The following is a 27,599-nucleotide window of genomic DNA, read 5'->3' on the forward strand; positions in this document are numbered from 1 at the left end:
AGTGCTTCTCAAATGTTTGGTATCAGGAACTCTTTACAGTCTTAAAAATCATGGAACACTCCAGAGACTTTTTAAAATGTAGATCATAGCTACTTATATTTACCATATTATTAAAAAAATGAGGACTTCTGAAATGTTAATCACTAATATATTTAAAATAAAAATAATTAGTCCATTACAAGTTAAATGTGATACCCAGGAAGCCAAAAGAAGTGCATGAATAAGGAATATTTGTCAAGTGGCATGAAATATGAGAGGCCTGCAGTTGGGTCGTAAGATTTACCAACCTAGTGGTTATCTATGACCTTCACAAGAGCAGTTTTGGTGAAAGAGTGGGTGTGAAGGCCTGGTTATAGTGGATTTATGAGAGATTAGGAGGATTGAATAGACTGAGTACAGACCACCCTTTCCAGGTACTCTGTTACAGAGGCTAGAAGAATCAGTGTAATAGCTAATAGGAAGAGCAAGTCCACTGAACGGTGTGTTTTTTTTGGTTTAGATTTTGGTTTTTAAGATGGGAGAATTAATAGAATGCTTACATGTTGATGGGGATGAGTTAGTGAGGAGAAAAGGCTGACAGTGTAAAAGAGATGCGAAAAATGTATTCATGCCCTAGAGAATGCAACAGGGCTTGGGGTCTAGTACGCAGGTGGGAAGATTGGCTCAAGAAAGACCACAAAAAATATGTCTTTCAAAACACCCAGGAAGGCAGACTGAGTATGAATGCCAGTGATGGGTGAGGAAAGGCAGTGGTGGAGTCTAAGCAAGTTCTCTTCTGATTGCTTTGCCTTTGTCAGTGAAGGAGAAAAATCATGAGCTGAGAATGGAAATGGGCATGTCAGTGGTTTAAAAAAAGTATGTGAGGAAGAGTCATCTAAGAGCATGGGCTAGGAATGAACTAGAACAGTGATTTTCGAAGGGCGATCCTCAGGCCAGCAGTATTTACATCACCTGGAAACTTGTCAGAAATGCAAATTCTCAAGACTTATTTCAGACCCACTTCCAAACCTTCTTCTATGGATGAACTTGGCAAATCTTCCAGAGAGTCTGACGTACGCTGACATTTCAGAGCCACTGTATGATTTTTGAGTCACCCTAACTACCTTGAATGTCAAGAACATGCAAAGTGAGACCAGTCAGCTATTGTATCGTAGGTTTTTCTCCAGCCAAAATCAGATTTTTTTCTTCGTGGAATAGGTAAATAGTTGGACTTACAGGTTATGGTCATTGTTTTCTAAAATATTAACTGGCAAGTCTATAAAAATTACAGTAATAAATATTGTTATGGGCATCCTCCCACCAACATTCATGTTAAAAGTCCTAACTCAATACCTCAGAATGTGAGTATGTTTGGACATAGAACCTTGAAAGATTTAATTATGACATCATTAGGATAGGTTCTAATCCAGAATGACTGGTGTTCTTAGAAGAGTAATTTAGGAGACAGAGAAACATGAAGAGGAGAGCATGTGAAACACAAGGTTTATACGGCTATTTATAACCAAGGACAGAGGCCTCAGAAGACATGAGCTCTGCCAACACCTTGATCTTGCACTTCCAGCCTCAAGAACTACGAGGCAATAAATCTTTGTTGTTTAAGCCACCCAGTCGGTGGTATTTTGCTTTGGCCATCCAGACAAATGAATACAAAGATGCCAGGAAAAGATTTCTTTTTCTAAATACTTAAAGTAAAAATCATTGACTTCACTTACCAGATCAGTACTTTAGCCAACTGACTTACTTTAAGTATCTTTAATCCTTTCTGTAAAAGGGAATTATAATAGCATCTATGTCAAAGAGCTATTATGGAGGCAAAATGAGATAATTCATGTAAAGCTTGAGCTTAGTAAGTAACCCACGAAGTACTCAAAAATATCAGTCTGGAAAAAAAAAAAATGACATCACCTCGCAAAAGCACGTGTGCTTGGCCAGGAGAGTCCTTGTCTACAAATCCACAGTCAGAACTCAAATTGCAAAGTCCCTGGAGGAATCATCTGTCAATCTGAGGTGTGTGTTCCCGAGCCTTGTGGCGCTGCCCTTTTCTTATTCTCTGGGATCGATTTCTGAAGCAGCCTAAAGGCCACCAAGCAGGGTTGGGACACCTGGATTGATTTTCTATGGGGACATGGTGGGCCAAGCCCTGTCTGGTTTCTAAACTGATGCTATATTATTTCCTGGTCTCTTATGAAACTGAGCCAGGAAAATAATTTTTATAGGACAGTTAGATTTTCTCTCGTGTAGGTTTATTTAGGGTGCAGGGGAGGGGGACAGAGAGGTACTGAGAGTGACTCCTTTTCATTTCATTTCAAAGCGTATTTTGTATTTCTCCATTTCAAAGTGTCATCACTGAGAAAATACTTAATTGACAACATGATAGTTTCTTATAGCAGACTAAGTCTACGCTTGGGGTGCTATTTACTGTGATCATCACTTCCAAGTGTGGTGCCTTGTTGTATTTTTCCTCCATGAGTGGTTATTTGTTGGTAATGGATTTCTGTAAGCCAAATTATATCCTCCCTTTAAGGATCATTTTGACTGTGTATCTACAACATTCTTTTCAGAAAGGGCTAATTATTATTGACAAGGATGGTAGAGAGACAGATTTTCCCTGTTCTGGGCAATTAAATAACCTTTTGTCCTAGATTACTTTGCACAGGCCTGTCATTGAACCAGTATCCTTGATTTGTGTTTAAACTGAAATAAAAATAAATGTAGGAAGTCTCGGTTTATGCAGAGACCTGTACTCCTATGATCTTAAAACCTTTAAAAAATTTGGCAAATATACCGTTTGTAGATTTCAGACTACTCTTAGGCTCACTTTGTATAAAATAATTATCTGTAAATGCTGTATTTGTCCATTAAGGCAGAAAACCAAACCAGTGGCTTATGACCGATTCAGTACTGGATGTCTGAGAGCTTTGTTCACTTACCAGAGTTTTAGTGATTTTCTTTTGGTTTCATGAAACCTTGGTTTAATAAGGATCTCCATCCAATATTTTCTATATTTGCTCAAAATTTCTTTCCAAGGTAGTATTGGAAAGAAATTTAGCTCTATTTTTGATATTTTCTATTTATGATATTTTCTAGCGCTATTTATGATATTTTCTACAGTGATTAGTGCAATGTTTCTATATTCACAAATCTATTTAATTTTCCTTTTTGATGTAAGATCCAGATTCACATTGTTTTACCCCTACTCCCAAGAGCTCAATTATTATTTCCACAGTGTTCTGTTCTTCCCTGATTTGAAAGGCCTTTCCTACATAGTGTTTTCTCATTTATGCTAAGTAATCTATATCAGATGTCAGCCTGGTTCCACGATTTGTAGCTCTATACTTTTATCACTACCATTCTACCTAGGAACCTTATATTTTTATATATGGTAAGGAGAATCCTCTTCTATTACTCTTTATCAAAACATGTTGTTTATTCTGAGCTGTTTATTATTTCAAATACACTTTGACATTATGATTTCTTACATAATCCATGTTTTTGATTATAAAAATTATCACATGTAGAAGGTTATCAGATTAAAATTGAACAGCCTTTTTAATGTTTTAATCCTATCCTAGGATTAAACAATGAACAATTCTGTGAGGGTACTTATGGACCTTTTTCTAAGCATTTGCATATTATGTGCTACCAAAATAGAGATTTTGTATTTACATGAATTATAATAATATACAAACATATTTTTTTCAATATATATCTATTAAACACTTACCCATTATGTACCAGGTACTTGGATACATCAGTAACAAAGACAAGCTGAGGTCACTGGGTTGTAGGGCTTACATCCTAGTGGAGAAAAGCAGGCAATTAAACAACACACATAATGTACAATGATGCCATTTAATATTGTAGAATGTGTTTAAATGCTATGGAAAAGCAAAGTAGAATAAAGAGGGTGAGAAGTTATTGTATGTGGAGTAAAAAGTGTTGCAATTTTAAATATGATGTTCAAGCCTCTCCCTTGAGAGAGTCAGATATGAACAAAGACCTATAGATGGTGTCTCAAAAGTTGGTATTAGCATTTATATATTGAGGTATTTTCTTGTGGGCACATGTTCTTTGCATTGCTCTTTAATATTTTACACTAACTAATGGAGTACAGAAGATATAAAAGATACAGTGAGCAACATTTATTTACTAAACATAGAAGTATATAATCCAAATTAAGAATATATTCATTATTTTCTAACATTAGGGAGATATATTGATTTTATTCTCTTTAAAGCCTAAATGTCTTATAAGGTTTACTACATAATTTTTCTTGGAGTTATTTGCTGTTTAAGAGAAGATTTAAGCCAAAAGAATAAATACATAACCGTAGCGTTGTTTAATCATTTTGCCTGGTGGTGAGCCGGTTTGCGTGCTGTGGGTGGTAGGAAAGTAACCCTTTCCATTGTTTCCCAAATCTTATACTCTGCCTGTTTGTAATCTGGCCATGCTCAGCAAATAAACGTTTGCATACATTTCAAGAGACACAGTTTTTTCTTTTTGAAATTCTGTGAGGTTGTTCATTTTCTCTCCTGAGTATTTGTGTAGACTTTGTTTATTTGTTTGTTTTATGTCCTCTCTGCAACATTAGTGTGCCATGCTGCATTCAACAAATGGCGAGGGAATTCAATATAAGACTTTTCCAAATTCAATATTTTATGTGCAAATCATGGATAAGCATTCTCTCGAGCATTATGTAGAACACTGGGGATTTGTCTGAACTCTTTGCTCAGTTTAAGATTTATTGATACCCTTCCCACCACGTTCTCTCAGATTTCCTCATTCACTTTCTAGATGCCTGTTTTTACAAAGACCAGCTAAGTATTGCCTTCTCCACAAAGTCTTCATTACCTCTTCAGACCCAGAAATCTCTTTTCTCTGAACTCATGTGCGTGCATGGGTGCTAAGTTGCTTCAGTTGTGTCCAACATTTTGCAACGCTATGGACTGTAGCCCTTCAGGCTCCTCTCTGTCCATAGATTCTCCAGGCCAGTATCCTGGAGTGGGTTACCATGCTCTTCTCCAGGGGATCTTCCCAACCCAGGGATTGAACCCAGGTATCCTGCATTGTAGGCAGATTCTTTACCATCTGAGCCACCACTACACCCAGACCACATTTCCAGTGACACCTTCCAGAATGCCATTTACTGCTTATGCTTTGGGGGATTGCTATTTTGAGTGGTGGCTCTCTGACTAGATTCCAAGCATTTCTATTTATATCTAAGATGACTTTTTATTTCCTTGCCCACATCATCCAAACCTAGAGATCCTTCTACAGAACAGCTGCTCAACAATCAGTGTCCATTGTTTAGGGGGTGATGCCTAGTTCACACTTTCAGGGAAGGGTAGGCAGGGTGGCTCTTGTGTTCTGTTTCAGGTAACACATGAGTTTCTGCTCCACTCTGATTCCCTACCTTCTTATACTTAAGTTTTTAGAGTGATGTTGGCAAATATCACAGCTGTGCCTGGTGGGCTATGGTGAATGCATAGTCCACTATGAACACAAGCATTTCTGAAAAGAAAATATATCAGGAAGAAGCCCAGATTCTTCTCCCTTCTGTGCTCAGATTCTTTACAAGATGGAGCAAATGTGCTGTTTTACTTAATCTACCCTGGAAAGGAAAGTGACGCTTTAAAGTTGATATTATAGTGTCTCAAAACCCATTGATCCAGAATCTACATCACTTTTATAAATCAAATCTGCTAGCAAATCATTATCCCCTGACATTATCAAACAGATTTCCAAAATTCATGTTAGTTATATTTTATCAGATGGGGTCTGTGTTTTGAAAGAGTTTATTATAACTATATTTGATAAAAACAAGTATGTAGAAATAGCATGTTTTGAAAATATATTTTAATGTTATGGCTTCATTATATAGATCAACAGATCATATATAGTAAACAAATAGCTACTTTATAATAACACTCAAGTGTTTTTACTAAAATTTAAATAAAATTATATTTTGTTCATCATCCAGGTTGCAGAGATGTAGTACTTTCAATATGATTCTGAGGTAAGACTTTTATTTTGCTGTCAGATTTTATACAAAACTCAGTTCAGTTCTCTAATTCCCAGGGAAGGTGGAAATCTCATTGGATTTGAAATTTATGGATGAGTTTTTTTTTTTTAAGTTTATGGGAAGTTTGCTACAATCAGATTAAAATAAGATACCCAGGAAAGAATTCTGTGCACAGTCCTGAGGCTTGTTTAATACAACATATATACAGCTCTAATTCTCAGAGGATAGCTTAGAAATGTAAGAAAGTGAGACCTACAAACCTCTTTTTAAAATGATACTGCACCTACCTTAGAATTGTATCCTTCTGGAAGATTATTTATTGAAATAATTGTAGAAGTTGACAATTTTTTCCAAGAAAGTTAGAAAAGTTTCTTTTGTGTTTTATTTATAGTAGAGACAGTCTGAGAAAAAGGTCTCCATTGACCTAGATTTGCTGTTTTCCTCTATGCCAATAATTCAAAGAACCCAAATTTATGCTTATGACACCATCTCATCATAAATAACAATATTCCTGCATGCATACTACAGTGCTCTTCAAGAAGCACAAATCATTTTCACACACATTTTCTCATTATCTTCCTACGCTATTACCCCTAAATTTCAGGGATGTGGAAATTGAGGTAGAGAGCATAGAGAGTAGTGGAATTACTTACCCCCAAACCTGTACTATGCTAAGTGAAAAGCTCTGGAATGAATTCCCTAAGTGCTCTCTGTACTGGCAGTTCTGTTCTTCCCCATAGCTTTGCTGGGATGTGTTTCTGTATAAAGTACCCCATGCTTTAAATAATTGAGTGTATGTGTGTATATATTTAGGCCAATTGAACACTTACCTAATTTATTTACCGTAGCCACAATGTCTCATTTGGGAGATTAATACCTCACCAATGCTCATCCAGGAAATGTAAATTATTTTGGTTAAAGGAAAGCTGCTTCCTTTATGGATTTATGGAATTTGACTGTTAGAATCACAACCCTGCCATCTTTACCATTGGCATGGGCTTTGTTAATTTATTTTGCCAAGGGCAAGATTTATACACATGAACCACTTTTATTCTAATAATGAATGCATTACTTTCCCTCAAATGTACAGTGAAAAATTACTATGAAGTCATTACACTGGCTCAGCTGATGGAACTGAGGTGAGGAAATAGTTCTTTCAAAAAAAATTTTTTTTTAACTATCTTAAGTGCTCAGTCTCTTACAGGTGTGGGAGTTGTACTCACAAGCCATTCTGAAGAGAAATCTCATTCAACCTTCTGAGGAGACATCTTACTTACTCGCCATTTAACCCTTTTATGTAAGTAATTGGCAAGTTAAAAAGTCCAATTCCTAGACTCCTTTGCAGCTAGTTTCTGTCTCTTAGACACTCTTAGATGAGATCCAGAAATCACAAGCAAGGCAGGGGCCATTTTCTTGCCGGTGTTGCAGCTGGCAGATAAGTTCTGACAGTTGTGAGGGGTCATAGTGGTGCCACACAACATTTTAGGGTCTAGCTGTCAGTGTCCTGAATGGGAAGGGCTGTAGTCACTGCAGTGACTAGAATCAGGAGCAGTAGCTGCTGCCTGTCATTTAGGTTTCATATATAGTGGCATGACCTTAAAACTGAAAGTTTAAAAGTAGTCTGTTCTTCCAGCCCTTCCAAAAATTTTGTAAGCACACGGATCCTTGATTGAAATCACTTTCTGCTTGATATGTTCTCAGTGGTTTTGGAACTTGACTGAAGCAATAACTGTTCTCTCATTTGTAAGTGCTGAGACGTAGATAACAGAGAGCTGGGTTATTTTAGTGTGGAAGATCAGGCCTATTTGGGTACAAGTCCAGGTTTTGCAGGTTAACTCTGAAATTTTGGCTCTATTTTTCATCTTAAAAATGAATCTCAGAATGCCAACTTTACAGGGTTTGTGAATACTATAAAATAATGTTTATAAAGTGATGAACTAGTTTGACTTGGCTATGATAATATTTTAAAAAATATTTTTACTAAAATTAAGTTATAAGAATACTTATCATCACAAATAATTGGAAGGTAATATGTAGGATGAGCTCCAGAAAGCAGCATGGCTTAACTATGTCAAAATGACTCAATGATGTAAACAGGCCAATGGCTTTTTCTGAAAATAAAACTTTATTGAATTCTGATGACTTTTGTGCTACAATGGCTGAGGGTTGTCACAGAGATTGTGGACCATCAAGTCAGCTAAGCTACTCTCTGGCCCTTTGCAGACAAGTTGTCTCTCTAAAGAGTGACACTGCTCTCCTTAGCAGTCATTTCATTCTAAGGAGGGATTCCTTCATGTCCACAAATGGGTGCCAGCAATGATCAGAACGAGAGAGAGAGAGACAACTGTGTTGCCCAAGTATGGCACTGTCTGTCCCTTCGGTTTGAATGCACCAAATTAGATTGCACAGTCACTCCTGGACCAATAACTGTTGTCAGGAGTTCCCTTTAGCATGAATGGCTTTGGACGAAACAGAATTCCACTCTGGAGCAAATATTGACTGTGTAATTTCTTATCATATTTACCTGCATTCTTATCATTATAACACATTGTCACTAAGTTGTTTTTACATCATTACAGACTCTTCTGCATCACCTGTTTGAAGAAACAGGCCCCCTTCTCTATTAGCTTGGTGACTGATGCACAATAGATATTGAATAATATGTTTTGGAAAATTGGAGGTCCTATAAAAAACCAGAAATGTTTATTCAGCAACCATACTATTTACCACAACACCCAACAAAGTTGTTGATAACATCATAGGTACTCAGTCAGTATTCCTTTCTTTGCTCAGCAATGATGATGCTTACTTGGGTAAAGCCAAATGAGCACCTGGCTGGGAGTTGGAAAACATGTCATTTCATACCAACTCAAGCTAAGTCTAGAAGAAATTAATTTCTCCACTGATGTATAAAGGGCTATGGTTTAGAAAATATCTGAGGACTATTCTGACCATTAAATAAAACTATTCAATAATCAAAAGTTTTATATTTGTCTAGTATCTTAGAAATATATATATATTTGTCTAGTGCATTAGAGTTTTCAAATTGACTTCCATGTGTATTAGTAGGAAACTTGTTTATTTCTTGGTAGATACTAGGAATGAAAGTCAACCAGAGGTGGTATATAAACACTGTCACAGAGCATCTTATTCATTTATTTATTCAGCACATATTATTCAATGTCTACTGTGCATCGAGTACTGAGCTAAATAGAGAAGGGGCCCTGATCTTGTAAGAGTTTCTTTCAAATAGATGATGCAGAAGAGTCAGTAATGATGTAAAAGCAACATAGTGACAATGTGCTGTAAAGATAAGAAAGCAGGTAAATATGAGAAGAAATTACAACAGATCAGAGGGTCAAACTAAACCTCTGTGAGGGCATCTTTCATCTGTTAAGATGTGAACATGTAAATCTAGAGAAAGAAAGTCCCTTTCCTTTTTATATATTTTGCCTGATTTCTAGGTTCCATTGGCATAGTTATAATTTTACATTTCTCCCCTAAGAGTTTTCTCTGTTAAAAAGCTCTTACAAAATCTTCCCTTGGGAAAATGTTATTTGTTGGAAGAAGGGAGGTTGGGGAAGGGGAAATTTTAAAGTGGTTTTTGAGTTAATAATTATAGAGCTATGTTTCTGAAGGTTGTAAATTCATCTTCAGCCATTATAAAAGTTAAGCTCATGTTTTCTAATTTTGGGAGCATATTTTAGGCAGTAGAAACTGAAGTACCCAGAGACCTATAGCAATATCTTTATTTGCCAGTCAGATTGCATGAAGAGTCACAGAAACAGCCAATCCTGGGTAACATGATTTTTTTAAGCTCCAGAGAAAGGAACAAAGTAAAAGAAGCAACAGTAGTATCTTCCAGTGGGGAGTCTAAACCAAAAATGGAGTACTCATTTGTGGAGTGTCCCTGCATTTCCTGTTTTCTCCTCTTTCCTGAAATGTTGTTGATGATGTTACCATTGAGTTAATCCTTTTGTCTCAAGAGTAAGTGTCTTATGTTTCATTTAATGAACTTCATTAATGCTTCTTACTCTTGAAGCCCTAAAACCTTGTTTCCATTTTTAATCTGTTTTTCAAAGCACCTTATAAGCATATTTAGACATTTGAATATGTTGTTAATATGACACTTGCAAAAAAAAATATGTTAGTCTAAGAAATACAAAAGCAGTGTGGGAAAGAATAATCCTGCCTCCAGGCAAAATTGACCCAGTTAATGTTTGTAATGATTGGTTTGCAGGGATTTTTAGAAAAGTCAGTTTGTCTTATCTGTGTCTGAGTCTACATGGTGCAGAAGCAAATGATTCATTCAGTTGATATGGTGACTTTCTCCCCTGCCCCAGAAAAAAGTCAACTTGGTTTGTATCACAGCTCCCATGGCAAAACTCTGAATATATAACTTAATTCCTATTGCATAAATGATTAATTTTTTTGAGGTCATAAACATATTTTGAAAATAAAAATAAAAAAGATGAAATTGATTGGAAAATCATATAAATAATAATAGTACTAAAAGATTTTGCATGCTTACGGTACATTAGGCTCCACCATGCAAAGATTGTTTGTGTAGATAAACTCTTTAGAAATTCTAAATCCAGATGTTAAATAGCACCCATACCCTTTGATGACTACACCCCTCTCCATATTGACATGAGGAAGGGAAAAAGATGATCATGACTATTACCATTTGACAGATCACAAAATTGAGCTTGAAGGAGAATTTGAGTAACTTTCCCAAAGTCATAAATTCATGAAGTTGGGTTTCAGACTCAGGTCTCTATAATACCAAGCTAGAGCAGGACACTTACTCCAATGTGCTTTTGCATCATCCATCATGTCTGGCACATGGGAAATTCCTGCAGTTATTTGCTGATTGAATGAAATGACAGTAATACACGTGAAAACTGAATGGAATTACTAAACTATCCTTCTAACTTCCAATTCTTAATTATTATCCCTCTAAGAGTTACAGTGCAAATGAGGTTGGCAAACTTTTTTAAAAGAACTAGATACTAAATATTTTAGGCTTTTCAGGCTATATGATTTATCATAACTCCTCAACCTCATTCTTGTAGTACTAAGGCGGCCTTAGAAGATATTATAGTAAATGAATGAGCATGGCTGTGTTCCAATAAAACTGTATTTATAAAAATAGGCCAGCTTGTGAGTCTAGCTTGTTGATCTCTGCTCTAGATAAGAAAATCATTCCAATTTCTTAATAAATAAATAAAATAGATACTTTTGTCCCTATGATTTGCAGCACTTGCTTCCTGTATTCCTGTAGGCTGTGCTCACTTTGACTTGAAGTGTCATCGTATATACCCTTTCTGGTATTTATAACTTTCCCTCTCATGGCCTGCTAACTGAAATTATGGGCGTTGATTACAAATTACAAAGAACTGTGATTTACTCTAAAATGCATTTACTTTATGTGTTATTCTTTGAATAAAGCATGGATTAGGATAGGTTCATCCCCTCATTTAAAAATAGCATCTTTTTATTAAAATTTTAATTTTCTAAGCAGCTCTGACATTTCTCAACAGTTCCTTTATCAGAATCCCCTCCGCTGCATCCAGCAGCCAAGCTAAAATGCTTTTTATTACTGGTCTTTTTTATTTCTCTATATGACTCTCTAAAAGCAATACCCAGCTAAGTGTCACCCAGGCAACCAGTCCACTTAAATTACCTTCTCTCTTGCCCTGAGCCTGTCCTCAGAAGAAAAGATGCACACCCAAAAGCCTTATTTGAAACTTTCAGACAGGAAGCCAAGCATTTGGGGAGTCACTCTGGACTATTTGTACGGCTTTAAACACAATCAAGGATAAGAAAGCAATATGGGTAGGCGGGAGAAATAAAAGGTAACACACAGGTTGGGATACCTTGTATTTGATAGCATTTTTATAGCCTGTAAAACATTCCTATATCTTATTTGGTTTGTCACAGATATCTTCCTGAAGTTTGAGACCCTTTGAAATTTTGAAAACATGTAGATTCCAAGGGGGAAAGTGGGCTATCAGCATACTTGGGAAGCTACCATATTCTAGGAAGTTAGAAATCCTTTGACATCAAAACTCCGTGGTGTTTCTATATTATCCCATGAGAGAATTTTGTGCAAGTTTAGTGTTAAGCCTGAAACTGTCATAAAGCTTATTACTAAAATTATATATAATATATATGTATATATTTTGAAATGACTTAGCATGCACACATATGTATATATTAGTCATGACTATATTGTATTTTCTTGATGTTTGCTGAACAGTTATATGTAATTGTCATGCATAGTCTTATTTCTACGGAAAAATGATTTTCTGCCTAACTCTAGGCACAAAGTCTATTTTCCCATGCCAGTAGTGGCAGCACATTACCTAGTGAAATTCAGACAGAATCTCCATGGGACAGTAGATAAAGGAGTTCAGGCAGTATAAACATGACAACTCACAAGTAAAGAACCTCTGCACTTCTGAGTAACAGGAAATATTTTTCAAAAATTTTCTGGGTAAGTGATAGTAGATAAATGGTACTCATGTTACATAACCTTCTTCCCTGCTCATGGCAGAGATTACACCTGCTACCTGCTGTAACCAGAGAAGGAGATGGTGTAACATGAGTGTCATTTATTTGCTATTACGAATTTTAATATCAGAAGAGTCCTGGGTCAGCCATTAACTTCGTCTGTTGACAACCTTCTTTGTCATCCATCACAGAAGTGACCTCAGAATCCTTAATACAGCACTCTGGGCCTCCAAAGCTAATCAGTAGGATTTTGTTTCACAGCTGAAACCTGCTTGCCAACCTGCTGTAGATGTTCCGAATTGGGTACCAGAGGTCAATTTTCTCATTAATAGGATGGGTTCTGGAAGTGATTCATTCTTGCAAATACATGATGAATGTGAGTTGGGGCCTATTTCTATGGTGAAAAATTTTGTTACACAAAGAGGTCATTCAATTTATATTAACTATGAGTTATACCAGTAGCCATACTTAATTCACTTGTACTTCATTTGGGTCTTCTGCTTTTTATATTTCCCTTTAGCCCTATTGACCAGAATAAATAAAAACAAAAACAATGAACTTCAGTCTCATTTATTATGCTGAAGGTGGCATCTAGAGATAAAGTGGTATGAGGGATAAAGTGAGAGAAATTTTTCCATTAATTTCATAAATGGTTCTTTCAAATTGCTCCTTATTTTTTGCAACTGATTTCATTTCATAAGCAGTATTTCTGTGAAATCTTATTTCTACATTTACTTTAGATTTATAAGGAGGCTTTTATTTCTCAGAGATATTTTCTTTTTGTTCTGTTTCATGTTTGGGGTTTAGTTTTTGTCTTTGTCTTCAGATGTGTTCTATTCTGACATAGCTATTAGAAACAACTTGACCATGGAAAGGGGCTTAGCAAAAATATGAAGTATCTTGACCCTGAAATCAAATAGTTTAAAAACTGCATTTGAGATTTGTCATTTAATACAAGTCCCCAATTTTGAAATTAGCTATTTTCTAGAAGTTTCCTAGTAAATCAGTTGTTTAACAATTTTACTTTGATTTTTAGACTAACTTCTAAAGCCTAATTAACACATGATATTGTTTAAGAGTTCGTATGTAATGAGGAAAAATACAATAGTATAACAATATGAATACAATTGGATAAAACAGTGTTTTATTTATTTTGAATTTGTATAGCTTAATAAAAAGCCTGCTTAATTAAAGAAGAAGGAAGGTACAGTTGAGATATTTTGCCACGTGGCCTATGGGATCTTAGTTCCCTGAGTAGGGATTGAACCTGTGTCCCCTACAGTGGAAGCACATAGTCTTAACCACTGGATCTCCAGGGAAGCCCTGAGATATTTTATAGAACTTCTGAAATAGAATTCAAGTATTTTTAAGAATGTTTGCACAAGAAGATTTTTTAATTGTATGTAATTACCTTTGAAAACATTTTATTTGCATTAATCTTGTATTTTCTGCTCAAACTAGGGCCATTTCTAGAATTTAAAGGAAAAAAAAAAGCAAAGGCAGAATGGAACAGGAATTTTAAACATGTAAGTGAGGAAGAGTTGAAAAATAGGAGGAAATAGGAAAGATGTCTAAATGTATTTGTGAGTTTGAATCAGGTGAAATCAACAAAGTTGTAAATGATAAAAGTCAGAAAAAAGCAAAACATCTATGCATAAAACCCTTAATTGAAAGGAGACAGGATGTTGAGAGAAAGGTACTTTGGATTACAGTTGACAATCCAGTCACGGTTGATATCAGTGGCTTAGGATGAGCTGCTACCTATCTCCAGTGAGGGATGCAGATGGTATGGAGGGTATAGCCACTTTGGAAGACATTTTAACAATTTCTTACTAAAATATACTCTTAACATATGATCCAGCAATCACATCCTTTGGTGTTTACCCAAGGGAGCTGAAAACTTATGTCCACACAAAAACCCGCATACAGTTGCTTCTAGCAGCTTTATTTTTAATTGACAAAGCTCAGAAACAATCAAAATGTCTTTCAGTAGGTGAACAGATAAATAAATTGTGGTCCATCCAGAAAATGGAAAATTATTGAACACCAAAAATAAATGAGGTATCAAGCCATGAAAAGACAGGAACATTAAAGACATATTACTAAGTGAAAGAAGTCCATCTGAAAAGGCTATCAACTGTATGATTCTAACTAAACATTCTGAAAAAGTAAAAATGATAGAGCCCATAAAAAGATTACTGGTTGCCAGGAGTTGGGAAGGGGATGAGTTAGCAGGTGAAGCACAGAGCATCTGGGGGACAGTTAAACTACTCTGTGCGCTATCATAGACATGACCACGTGTCGTTACACGTTTGTCCAAAGCCATCAGATGTGCAGCACTAAGAGTGAACCATAATGCAAACTGTGGACTCTGGCTAATTATGATGTGTTCATCTAGGGTCATCTAGTAACAAGTATGCCACTCTGGTGAGTGATGTTGATAGTGAGAAAGACTATAAAAGAGTAAGGGAAGGGCACATACAGATAATCTTTGTACCTTCCCTTCAATTTTGCCATGAACTTTAACTTTTTTAAAGATGATATAAAGACCAAAGAGAGTAATCCATTATTAGTTGTTCATAGCTGAGGAATGTCAAGCTATTAAGTTTTCATTATCCATTAAGTATCTGCATTTGATAAAAAGATAATGAATGCACTGGTCGGTTTTGTGCATATATGAGGAATGGATCATTTCATCTCTAATAGAGCCTTACAACAGATATTTCACTGGCATATATAAAAATTGAGTTCCATACAAAACCCGTTTCCAGGTTAGGTTGACTTACTGCCTTGTTCTTTGCATTAGTATCTTTTTAAAAATAATGTTACTCAACCAGTTTCCTTGGTGATGAACACTACTATTCAAAAGCTTTTTTCTTCTCTTCCAGAGTGGAAATCTGATTTTTGTTCAAGAATTTGTTATCGTTGGCACAATGCAAGCTTATTAAATTACCTCTGAGTTTTCCCTGTGTTTCTTAGGAGCATCAGACAGTTGTCCATTATGAGTGACTGCATCTTTCATGTGTGATTAACAGGAAAATTCTACCTGAAATATCATAAGTTTCACAGATCCACTACTTGAGTCATTGTCCACAGAACTTTTTATTGCTTTCAATGAGCTACTTGAGGATAATCTAATAATTCAGATAAATGTACTATTAAACTACTATTGATTACATTCATTTTCCTTCATCCACTGTTTCTTGCAAATATATATTATATATTATATACCAGGAGCCCCCAACCTCCAGAATCTAATGTCTGATGATCTGAGGTGGAACTGATACAATAATAATAGAAATAAAGTGTTCAATAAATGTAATGTAGTTGAATCATCCTGAAACCATCCCCCTCCTCAGTCTGTGGAAAAATTGTCTTCCATGAAACTGGTCCCTGATGCCAAAAAGATTGGGGACTGCTGTTTTATATAATATATAGTGTAAAATATATGTACATGTGTGCTAAGTTGCTTCAGTTATATCTAGCTTTTTGCGACCCCCTGAACTGTAGCCCACCAGGCTCCTCTCTATATGGGATTCTCCAGGCAAGAATACTGGAATGGGTTGCTGTGCCCTCCTCCAGGGGATCTTTCCAATTCAGGGATGGAACCCAGGTCTCTTACATCTCCTGCATTGGCAGGTGGGTTATTTACTACTAGTGTAACCTGGGAATAATACATATATATATATATATACAGAGAGAGAGAGAGAGAGAGAGAGAGAGAGAGGAGAGAAGATTTAAGGGAAAGAGATTAAGAAGATATTACCTTTTTCTGAATTAATTTTATAAAAAAATCTAAACCTGCTGTCTAGGTACTCTTGGCCTTTCTCAAAATAATCACTTCCTTACTATCAGAAACAAAATAACCAAAATGATTTTGTTCAAATCTAATTATTTTTAGCTTGTTTTCTGGCTCTGAAGCCTCCACAGTGAATAGTCTTGACATGTAGAACACAGCTACCACGTTATATTTTATTTAAAGAATTTTAGAATAGTCAAGAACACCAAGGTCTCCAGATAGATTATTTCTTCCATATTTTCTGAGCAGGCGCTCTCTTTAAAGTGACAAACATGGTCATAACAAAAAAAAAAACTTTGAGAAATTATGACTTCTTAGCTTAATTAAAATTTGCTAACTTAAGGACAGGATTGTATTTCCAGTATATTGTAAATGCATGTTATAAAATGGCATGGTAATTTCCCTAGGTATAGTTTGAAGATGTAGTAATTGTTTCTAATTTGTTAATTGAATAAATATTGTTGGATACAGGTAGAGTTTGTATGGGCAAACTAAAATAGAGATCGACCTTATTATTGAGTAATAATTTGCTAGTGTTGAAGAGATGTTGGTGCCTTAAGAATTTCTGTGAATAGGCATAAGAATATATGTGCTGATTGTGGGTGCCTGATGCTCATATCAGGGCAAGTGATAGAATTCTCTTTGCATTGTGTTTGGGTGGGAGAGTGTTATAGCAGGGAGGTGACTGGACACTTGGTAGCGGAAGTGTCTTAGCTGCTGAAGCCTCTGCAGCAGGTGGATAGGGCCACCCATGTGGCCATAATTAGCATGCCTTCTCCAAGTTCTGCTGGCTGGACATACTCTGTAAGCTAGAGAACAGAGAAACGGCTCGAAAGCCCCCACAGGTCTCAGCACTGACCTGAAGACATCTGAGATTCCTCTCTTTCTTAGCACTTGGGTGGAAAGAATTAACATGTCTTCTAAAAATACTGAATAGTTTGGTTTCATAACATTTAAAGGATACTGACTATTTAGTGAACAAGATAGTGTGTGTGTGTGTGTGTGTGTGTGTGCACTTTGTCCTTCTTGTCCTATGCTTTAGTTAGTAACCCAAAGAACTGCATTGTCGTCATTTGGAATAATGATCCCAATCTTATGTAGATGGAATGTCCTAGACAATCACCATAATGTCCTGGATCCAACAAACCTTCTGTGTGGCAAAATGAATGCTGCTGAGCAAGGATAAACCTTTGGAATATGTAGCCAATGACATCATGAGATTTGAAAAATGGGTAAAAAATTCAACAATTAAAGATAATTATCTTTAGTTTAATACTTTGTTTTATATTTAAATTTCATCTTCTGGATTTGGAAAATAAATAATTATTGGTAGAAGGAATCATTATGACAAAAAAAAAAATTAGACTCATGTATTGATGCTTGTTATGTGTCAGTCACTGGGTCCAGCTTGCGATACACTTATTTTCTTATAAAAGCAACTATAAAGAATGCTCAGATAGAGGAAGTGTTCTTAACCTCCTTGCATTGCTGGTGATACCACAGAACAGAGTTAATCCCTTTAGTCCAGACCACACTATTAGGGATTGAAGGCAGAACCTTCATTACCAGAGCACTTTGTCATGATCATTGTTTACAATTTGTCCAGTTATCGTTACATTGCTAAGGATAGTTTTCTGTGAGAATATGAGAAGTTAAGAATGTAAGAATGTTTCTGTGTTGGCTCATGCAGTTTCCTCTACCGTTGTTTTCTCTGTCGATTGAACTCCCTTATAATAATTCTTCCTGATCAGTCCAAAGCTACAGGCTCCAAGAAGTTTGCCTCAGCATCTCCTAGCCATTCTCATCCCATTTGTTGGAGTGATAGCTCAGGAGCATGAACCGTGTTTATCATCTTTGAATCCCCACCCTTCAGCTCTTACCCGTTGTAGGTACACAGTGAACAACGGTTGTAATTTCAGATTATTCCACAGTGCTGAATGTAGGCAATACAGTGTTTCTTGATTTTCAGAGTCATACCCAGCTATAAGTGGAGAATCGGTTGGGAGTGTAGGGGAGAAGGGAACACAGAAAAGGAAGCTGGCCACGAACACGCTATATTTGGATGACTTTACATTTGTGCTAGAGGACAGACCAGAGAAAAGCTTGTCTTCTTCGGGGAGGTGAATGGCCTAACAAAGAGATTAAATGACCTCATCTGGAGTGACTTTGGGCAGGAGACAGAGTATCTCTAACCTCAGTTCTTTTATTTTTTCTGAGTTTGACTAGTGAATATATTGTTATTTCTTACTTAGTCAGGTGTGTCTGTCTGTAACTGACATACAACATTTGCTTCATGATTAATTCTTGTTTTCCTCTTTCTCTTATCCCTCAAGGACTATTCTGGGCAGAGATCATATCAGGTAATTTAGTATTTTACAGCAACATTTTACCCTACGCCAGATTTATAGATCAAGGTTTGACTTCTTTGTTAGATTTTTCTTTCTAATCCTGTGTGATTGTTTGTTTGTTTTTAAGTGACAGCTTAACTAACTGTATTGTCAAAAAAAGAAAAATATTGTTTCTGTGACATCATTTATGTGGCCAAATTATACATATACCCATGTAACTTGACTCATTTATGCACTGAAACACAGGCCTTTCAGCTGTAATACACTTCTACTCATGCAGTCACCAGGTATACAGTTCTTTCAGCAAAAGTTTAGTTTGCTATTTAGCAACATTCTTCCAAACAGTTATCATTAAGGTTCACAGACAATTCGTTAAGAGAAGGCATAATTGAATAGGATCACTTTTTTTAATGGCCAACATAAAAAGAAAAAATACTTGAGTTTATCAGTTTAAGCAAGATTGTTTACAAATTGTTGTGAAGATCTTTGTGACCTTGCTTTTTTTTGTGGGCAACTGTGGCCCCTACATTTGTGGAATTTAAGGAAAGGTAAAGCAAATTGGTGTTTGACACATCATAAAGTTTATGAACAGGGTAGACATGGGTTTGCTCACCAAACCTCAGAATATTTGAAAGTTTATACAAGTTTCTGAATTCCTAACATATTTGTAATGAGGACTGAGGTACATAATTGACTTCTTGAAGTTAACACAAGATAAATTCTGTCCTCCCACAAAATTTTCCAGAATGTCCCTGTCAAAGTTAAAAATGTACAGAGTAGCCCATCTATCTCTAAAAAATTCCATATCTCTTTTTCTTAATAGAAATGAAATACTTCTTTGAAATTAAAAGTACTTACGGTGAATTTTTTCAAATTAATCTCTTACATGTATAATTTGCAATTATTCTAGCTTTTTCATTGAATGGTTCTTTAAATTCTATAGTGCTTTATAATTTTAAAAGTTTCAGACCCTTGATATCATATAATCCCATTATAATTTGCAATTCTAAAGGCAGGAGCAGGGCTCAAAATCTGAGTCACAGTAGACTCTTAATGGAGGCTTGTTAAACAAATGGATCAATGAAAGGGAGAAAGGAAGCAAACTTCAGAGACAGGAAAGCAAGGTGATCCAGTGGATTGCAGTGCAGGCTTCCTATTCATAAATTTTAACCAGTGACTGTGGCTTTAATTCAGTCATATATAGCCACCACTCTAGTGTGGTTCTTTGGTCACTAGGTCATGCCTGACTCTTTTGCAACCCCATAGACTGGAGCCCACCAGGCTCCTCAGTCCATAAGATTTTCCAGGCAAGAATACTGGAGTGTGTTGTCATTTCCTTCTCCAGACAATCTTCCCAACCCAGAGATAGAACTCACACGTCCTGCAGTGGTAGGTGGATTCTTTACCACTGAGCCAAAAGTACAAATGAGGTAATAAAATCTGGGTGAAATTGGTGCTTTATTGACATTGATTTCACTACTTTTATTAATTATTTTAGTTACTTTATTCACAATTACATTTTTTATTTTGTTTACTTTATTCACTGTTGTTGTTCCTTATGCTTTCTCATTGGCCTTTTAGTTGTACCTACTGACTTCGAGTGAAGCCCACTGTGGCATGGCCAGTTACAGCTAGCTGTGGTTCTGTCTCTACTGTTGGTTGCAGCTGTCACTGGGATAGCAACCTTTGGGTCATCACCTGGGTCAGAATCCTCGTCTGGATCAGAGGCTATGTTTTATCCTGGAATGAACACTGCTTATATTTCACAGTCTTTTTCTCTAAAGGCAATATTAAATGACACTAAAGCTTGAGATTTTAAAATGTCTCAAAAGCTATAGGATACATGGTTTGGTACTTAAATTTGGTACTCATATATGGCACACCCAAAGGTCACATAATTATGAAGTAATTCCAAAGTAACAGTTGGGTCGATCCCCTGAAAGATAATTAGAAATAAGTATCCTAAAGTTGTCACTTATTACATGCAACTTCCATGAATTTATCTTTGTGTATGTTATTCTTCTTTAAGGAAGAAAATTCAAAAGAGATGCTCATCTTAGAAGCAGAGAACTTTAGAAGTCTCTGTTTGCATTCTTTTTAGTTTACTCAGACCCTGGCTCTTTCAGGTTCATTCCTAAGTTTCCTTTTGGAGAAGGAAACGGCAACCCACTCCAGTATTCATGCCTGGAAAATCCCATGGACCTAGAAGCCTGGTGGGCTACAATCCGTGGGGTCGCAAAGAGTCAGACACGACTGAGCAGCAGCATCATCAATCCAACTCAGACAGGGGCATGAAATCTATGTTGCTAAAGTACCAATACCTGCATTTGGGTTCCCAATTTTTTTGTCTGACCTTCAAACCTGCTTTATAGAAAGAGCTTAGCTCTTTAACCAATAGAGTCCTAGAAAAACATGTCTCCCTCAGAAGTATGTCTTCACAGGTCAGACAGTCAAGAAGACGTCAAATACCAAATCCAGGGTAGCTTTTCAGGACAAAGTGTGAAGCCAGTCTTGAATCTACAGTCTGTTCACATTTTCAAACAAACAAGGTTACCTTTTGAGGAGAAGCTAGTTACTTTTAAAAATTTTGGTTAGGAAGTAATAACACCTATTAAAAAAAAGACTAATCTACAAGTAAATGTTGAATTTTTCATAGGCTCTAGCAATCGCTATTATTATTGTTCAGTTGCTAAGTCATGTCTGACTCCTTGCAACCCCATGTACTGAAGCATGTCAGACTTCCCTGTCCTTCACTATCTCCCGGAGTTTGCTCAGACTCAAGTCCTGATTCAGTCATGCCATCAACTATCTCATCCTCTGTCACCTGCCCCCTCTCTCTGACCTCAATCTTTCCCAGCATCATGGTCTTTTACAGTGAGTCAGCTCTTCACATCAGGTGGCCAAACTATTGCAGAATCAGCTTCAGTACTTCCAATGAATATTCAGGGTTGATTTCCTTCAAGATTGACTGGTTTGATCTTCTTGCTGTCCAAGAAACTCTCAGGAGTCTTCTCCAGCACCACAATTCAAAAGCATTAATTCCTCAGTGTTCACCCTTCTTTATGGTCCAACTCTCACATCTGTACATGAATCCTGGAAAAACACCATACCTTTGACTCTACAGACCTTTGTTGGCAATTTTTAATATATTGCTTTCTAATATACTGTCCAGGTTTATCATTGCTTTTCTTCCATGGAGCAAGTGTCTTTTAATTTTGTGGCTTCAGTCACCGTCCACAGTAATTTTGGAGCCCAGGAAGATAATATCTGTCACTGTTTGCACTTTCTCCCTCTATTTGCCATGACATGATGGGACAGGATGCCATGATCTTAGTGGTTTTTTTGAATGTTAAGTTTTAAGCCAGCTTTTTCACTTTCCTCTTTTACCTCCATCAAGAGACTCTTTTACTCTTCACTTTCTACCATTAAAGTGGTATCATCTGCATATCTGAGGTTGTTGATATTTCTTCTGGCAACCTTGATTCCACCTTGTGCTTCACCCAGCTTGCATTTCACATGATGTACTCTGCATGTAAGTTAAATAAGCAGGGTCACAATATACAGCCTTGATATACTCCTTTCCTAATATTGAACCAGTCCATTGTTCCTTATCTGGTTCTATCTGTTGCTTCTTGTTCTGCATTCAGGTTTCTCAGGAGACAGGTGACGTGGTCTGGTATTCCCATCTCTTTAAGAATTTTCCAGTTTGTTGCGATCCACAAAGTCAAAAGCTGTAGTGTAGTCAATCAATATTGTAATGAACATTATAAGACAAACATTATCTATCAGCTTATTAAAATCAGTAGCATTAACCAAAGGGATTTACAAATATTAAATATATTTTCCCATAAAAACATAAATAATGTACCCAGGTTCTGACTTTTTTTGAAGGTCGATGTGAAGCAGAAGAAATATTCATTACTATTTCTGTCTGGATCAAGATCTGAACCAAGAGAAGTTGATTCATTTACAAACAAAGCTATGAATCATTCTGTATTGTCTGATATATTTTCTAAATTTAGGATGCAATTCATTATCTAAATCCTTGCACGTTTCAGGATTTTTGCCCTTTGTTATTCAATGTGTAAAAATAAAATAAAAAGTCTCTAAATCCATAGCACAATGTAATATGATAAAAAGCTCTTTGTTTTAGAAAATTACATGTCAGTACTGTGTAATCTATGGCACCAATTAACCAACAACGATAATTATAAGTTTTCAAAAATCTAGCAAATTTGTTGCTATATTTTGGAGATGATGTTGATTGTTTTCATATTCTTTTGAGATTTTTTTCCTTTACTTCATTTTATAAGTGCCCCCCCTTTTAAGGGCACGAAGTTATTTATTGCAATAGTTGTTTTAGGAATTGGCAAACTGTGAAACCCTAGATGGAATGGCAGAATAGCTCCTCAAGGAGGGAATGGACTTTATTTATTCTTGGTGAGTTCCAAATACACAAAAATAAAGGGCTTGCCAGTTGCCAGTGGGAAGTGAACATAATTATGACTTCACAGCTGCTTCTCCTAAAGAAAAAGGTGAGAGAGAGAAAAAAAGTAGAGTCATGCTATTTTGTACTGCATCTAAAAAGAATATGCACAAAGGGAATATATTTATGCCAGATATAAGAAACCATAATCAAAGTAATACTGTACTACCAAACTCATGCCAAGAAATTCAGAAATCTTAACTTGGCAGACTATAAATCAGAGATGTGCATCTACAGTAGTGTAGTAAATAGAGCAAAGTATGGAAAATCGAGGACCTTAAATATGTTCCTACTAACCTATCTCCCCTGACGCAATCTTTCAGCAAAATTGTCATCATCTGCTTTACTGGCTTGACATTTGCAAAGTGACCCTGATGAGCCTGACTCCAAAGTGGTTGGTCTCAAGGAAGGACCTTTGGAAAATTTTGCTTGAGACTTTGGATGTTAAACTTTATGAGTGCTATGAGATAGCCAAGGTTACTATTCACTCCTGCCAGGATTGATACATTGTTTAATTTGTAAGAGTTTCTGGCAACTTTTCCTGTAAATGATTGCACTGTAACTATTTTAGACTGTTGTAGGTTATGTCTTTGTCACAACTACTAGACTCTGCTCTTGTAAAGCAGCCAGAGGCAACATGCAAATAAATAGCAAGGAGGCTGTATTCCAAAACTTTATTTACAAAACAGGCAGCAAATGGATTTGGTCCTAGGGCCATAGTTTGCAATCCTTTGATCTAGAAACTTCTGATTGTAAAGCTGGAGCTGCAATAGCCAAATGGTTATGTGAATTTTTATCAACAGTAATATTTAATGCCATTGGGGCTTTTAAGACTAATTACAAAATCTGAGTAATTTCCTTAAGATTTTTTGTCAGTGGAGAGATAGGCACCAGCAAAGAGCAATCTTTTATCAAAAATACTTGCTTCTTTATAAAGTCATTCTTTCAAACAACTCCATATAGGAGTTTATATTGAAGCCCAATTTCCAAATATTTGTATCTTCATTGGTTCTTAGCAGATGTGACAAATAATAAGAAAAGATGAAAACTCAACCTGATTTCAGTTTGGATTTTGGGGCATGGAGAAAGAAGATGCTGGCTCTATCAGAGTTAATTGCAAATTTGCTTCAGAAATTCTCATAAAAAAAAGTCTCTTTAATCTGCCTTCTCATTCATAGGCTTCTCATTCAACCTTCTGAAGAAATGTCAAATTATCTGAGTGATAACTACAGGTGAGTCCAGGGTAATGTCTTTCCTTGGTTTTTCCAGTAATCTGCTATTGACCTCTATATGCCACTTAACTTCTATTTGATCTATTTCCCAATTTATAAAATAAAGGAGAATAAAGAGATGTCTGTAAAGTGGTTTGAAAGCCCGAGTAAAAGGCCCTCTGAAACACATGATGGCTGAGCTTCAAAGAGTCAGGAGGATACTCTGGCTATTGAGAATATATTTTAAATCGTGTAAGTGGACACAATGGTAATTTTGTGAATGTCATATTACTCAGCAGTATTCCAGAGGGTCAACTAGATAAGGATGACATAAAAGTTCAATATTAAAATTAAGCCTTTTAATTAAAATAGATTTAAATAGAATATATAGAAGGAATGAGTTTTAAATTGAAAGTTGCTATTTTGTGATGTCAAAATAGATATAAAATCATGTAGACATTCTCAGTCTGTTTTATATAGTTGAGTTATTCCAGCTTTTTAAACAAAATTATGTTTCACTTGCTTTTTTTTTTAAACTCCATTTTCCCTCATGTTGTCTTCTTTCCTTTGGGAGACATAACCTTGAACATTTTAAATAATCCCAATCATACTATAAAATTAATGTCATAGAAGCAGCATAAGGTGGTGGAACTATACTGGGATCAGTATCAGAATATGGGTCTGTATCATTTGCATTTTCTAACCTTTAACTACTCCATCAATACAGATAATAATAATAAGTTTGCAAGAGCTCTTACAGGAGACTAAACAAGATATCAAATGAGAAAATATTAACAGTATGGATGTTCAGTAGCCAATACTCAAATTTGAGTCAGAGTTTGAATGAAGAGTGCTGAGTAAGTGAAATACTCAGACTTGGTAATTTCTCTAATAGAAAAAAGAGAAGGAGCAAATAATCATAGTTTTCTTAACAAACGAAGAGTTAGCATTGGGACAGCAATTTTCATTGTGTCTTAATATTTTCAATGAAAGATGTTTAAATCTCTTGCTCCTATCAAAATGGTGAAGATGAAAAGAATGGCCTTTCGTGATTCTAACTACCTCCTTAGAGACCCTTTCAAGGCCCCATATGAAATCTGGATGATAATTGAAGCATCTCTGAATCCAAAAAGACTATGGATTATCTGGACATTAAAAAATGTTATAGATAGACTCATAAATATACCAACATACCTGAACTCATCTCCGAAGCAGACAAGGGACCTGCTTAGAAGTAGGACAGAGGTAAAAATGGGAAATTGTGTAAAGCAAAATGAATACTCAAAATAACTGTAATGACTGAAATCACACACACACATGCAAGTTAAATAACAGAGCCATGGCAAAATGGTCATAGCTGGTGTTGGTGGGACCCCCATTTGTTGGTTGGTCTTAGATGAATTTTTATACAAATGAGGTATACCCAGGAGGTTATGGGGCAGAATGCTTAGGGGATATGTGGTGTTTATGAAAGGAAAAGAAGGGAGGAGGAGAGAATCAAACTTAAAACAAGAATCACCTGATGTAAGTGTTGGAGTTCTGAGATTTTGTTCCCATTTATCTGGTGGTAAGAAGAAAGACATGAAGAAAAGTGATTTTGGCACTCATAACTGATTTGGGATGGACACAAGGGAAGCGCAGAATAGTTTGTGGATATTTTTTCCTCCCCTTTAATTATTTTAATTGTACTTTGGATAAGCTAAAAATTGGTTCTGAGAGTCTAATCAAGCTGTTTTTGAACAAAAATGTAGAGTTGATCAGTCTGGGGAAAAATACTTCAGCTACTTATACTAACAGTGCCCATTCACTGGGGTTTTAGGATATAGGCAGTAATTGTTTACAGAATTTTATATACTTGCTTCTTTTATTCTTCATCATATTTCCATAGGGTTGATACTATCAATATCTCCATTTCCAGATGAAGACAGAGTCCTTGGAAGTCAAGTATCTTACTTGAGATCACACAGTCAATAAGAGAATGCACCTGGAATTAGAGCTAACACGGCCTTACTCAGGCTCATATCCTGTCTGGTGGGAGTGCTGAATCAAGAGTGAGAAATGGCAAGTCTGGTAAGAGCAGAGGGTGATTCCAAATGGATCCACTGGCACCCATAGTACTCCTTGGGATGCTGGGTGCACAGTTCCTAGATTTTATAGATGCCCAGACCCAGTGGGTCACTATTTAGTTATGATCCTGCATTGCCTCCTAAAGGAATGTGAGTCTGTACTTCCCATAATAAGACAGACTAAATCAGCAGAGGGGCCCTTTAAGGATTCCCTTCCTCCTCCACACTCTGTCACAGTCTACTTGCAAGAAGAGACTTTCCAAAGGAAGAACTCAAAGCACTCAAGGTGGCCATGAATTTCCCCTTGACTCATAGACAGGTAAAAGAAATTTGACTCCTAATCACAAGGAAGCAGGAAGTCTCCTTCATGTCTTTTGATCTTTTGTTGCTCTGAGGAGGCCCACATATCATTGTTTTGCCATTTCAGGACATTAAACCCATTTGTTCCTTTATATATCTGCTAATCATAGATGCTGAAATGAAGAAATACAGCCTAAATAAAGACGCCGGCAACAGCTTGCAGGAAGTATTAAAAACAATTCTGCAGAAGGTTAGGAGCCTGGCCTTCTCCATTGTTTTAAAGGTACTCTCTTTGATTGGCCACAAGGTCACTTCAGTACAGACAACAGCAGAGACTTGGAGAAGTATTGAGCACTAAATTTTCACAATGAGTCAGCTAGAGGTTATTAAGTACAGAGAATGCCAAAGACATAATATACTGAGAAGACGGGAAACTTGTGCAAGTTGCTTCCTCCATGTCCTGGCAGGCCATTGTCTTTTTGTGCCACTTTCTGTCTCTGGTTTCTGTGGGCTGTGCCTGAGCAGCTAAGAGGAGGTACCTACAGAAAAGCTATGAACTCGGAGGCTGGCTCAGCCAAGTCTGCCCAACAGGCTAGAACCAGAGATGCAGGAAGTCCCTCTCCAAAGGTGTGTGATGACAGGCTCTGATACATTGTCAAATCACCCATCAGAACTTTAGGGAGGCAGAATAGTGTTCTGGTTAAACTCCAGGGTTTGGGGGACAAATAAAATTGGAGTTAATTCCTGATTCTTCATGGGCTAATAATGTAACCGTAGAATAACTCTTTTATCTCTACAAGGCACAGTCTTATTTTGCAAAGTGGAATTTGTATCAGCACTTTCTATATAGA

General features: G+C 36.3%; 1 long non-coding RNA gene across 2 annotated transcripts; it reads left to right on the forward strand.

The window, feature by feature from the left end:
- The first annotated feature begins 1,442 nt into the window (after positions 1–1,442).
- LOC132344888 (uncharacterized) lies at positions 1,443–27,599 on the forward strand. 2 transcript variants are annotated; one of them, XR_009493955.1, is made up of 7 exons: positions 1,443–2,007; positions 5,981–6,016; positions 7,217–7,319; positions 18,671–18,697; positions 24,350–24,403; positions 26,271–26,452; positions 26,919–27,599. It is a non-coding gene; the product is annotated as an uncharacterized lncRNA (long non-coding RNA). The 2 variants fall into 2 exon arrangements; XR_009493956.1 differs by having other exon boundaries at positions 26,301–26,452.

The sequence above is a fragment of the Bos taurus genome, chromosome 3 (genome assembly GCF_002263795.3).
Source record: "Bos taurus isolate L1 Dominette 01449 registration number 42190680 breed Hereford chromosome 3, ARS-UCD2.0, whole genome shotgun sequence".
Taxonomy (NCBI): domain Eukaryota; kingdom Metazoa; phylum Chordata; class Mammalia; order Artiodactyla; family Bovidae; genus Bos; species Bos taurus.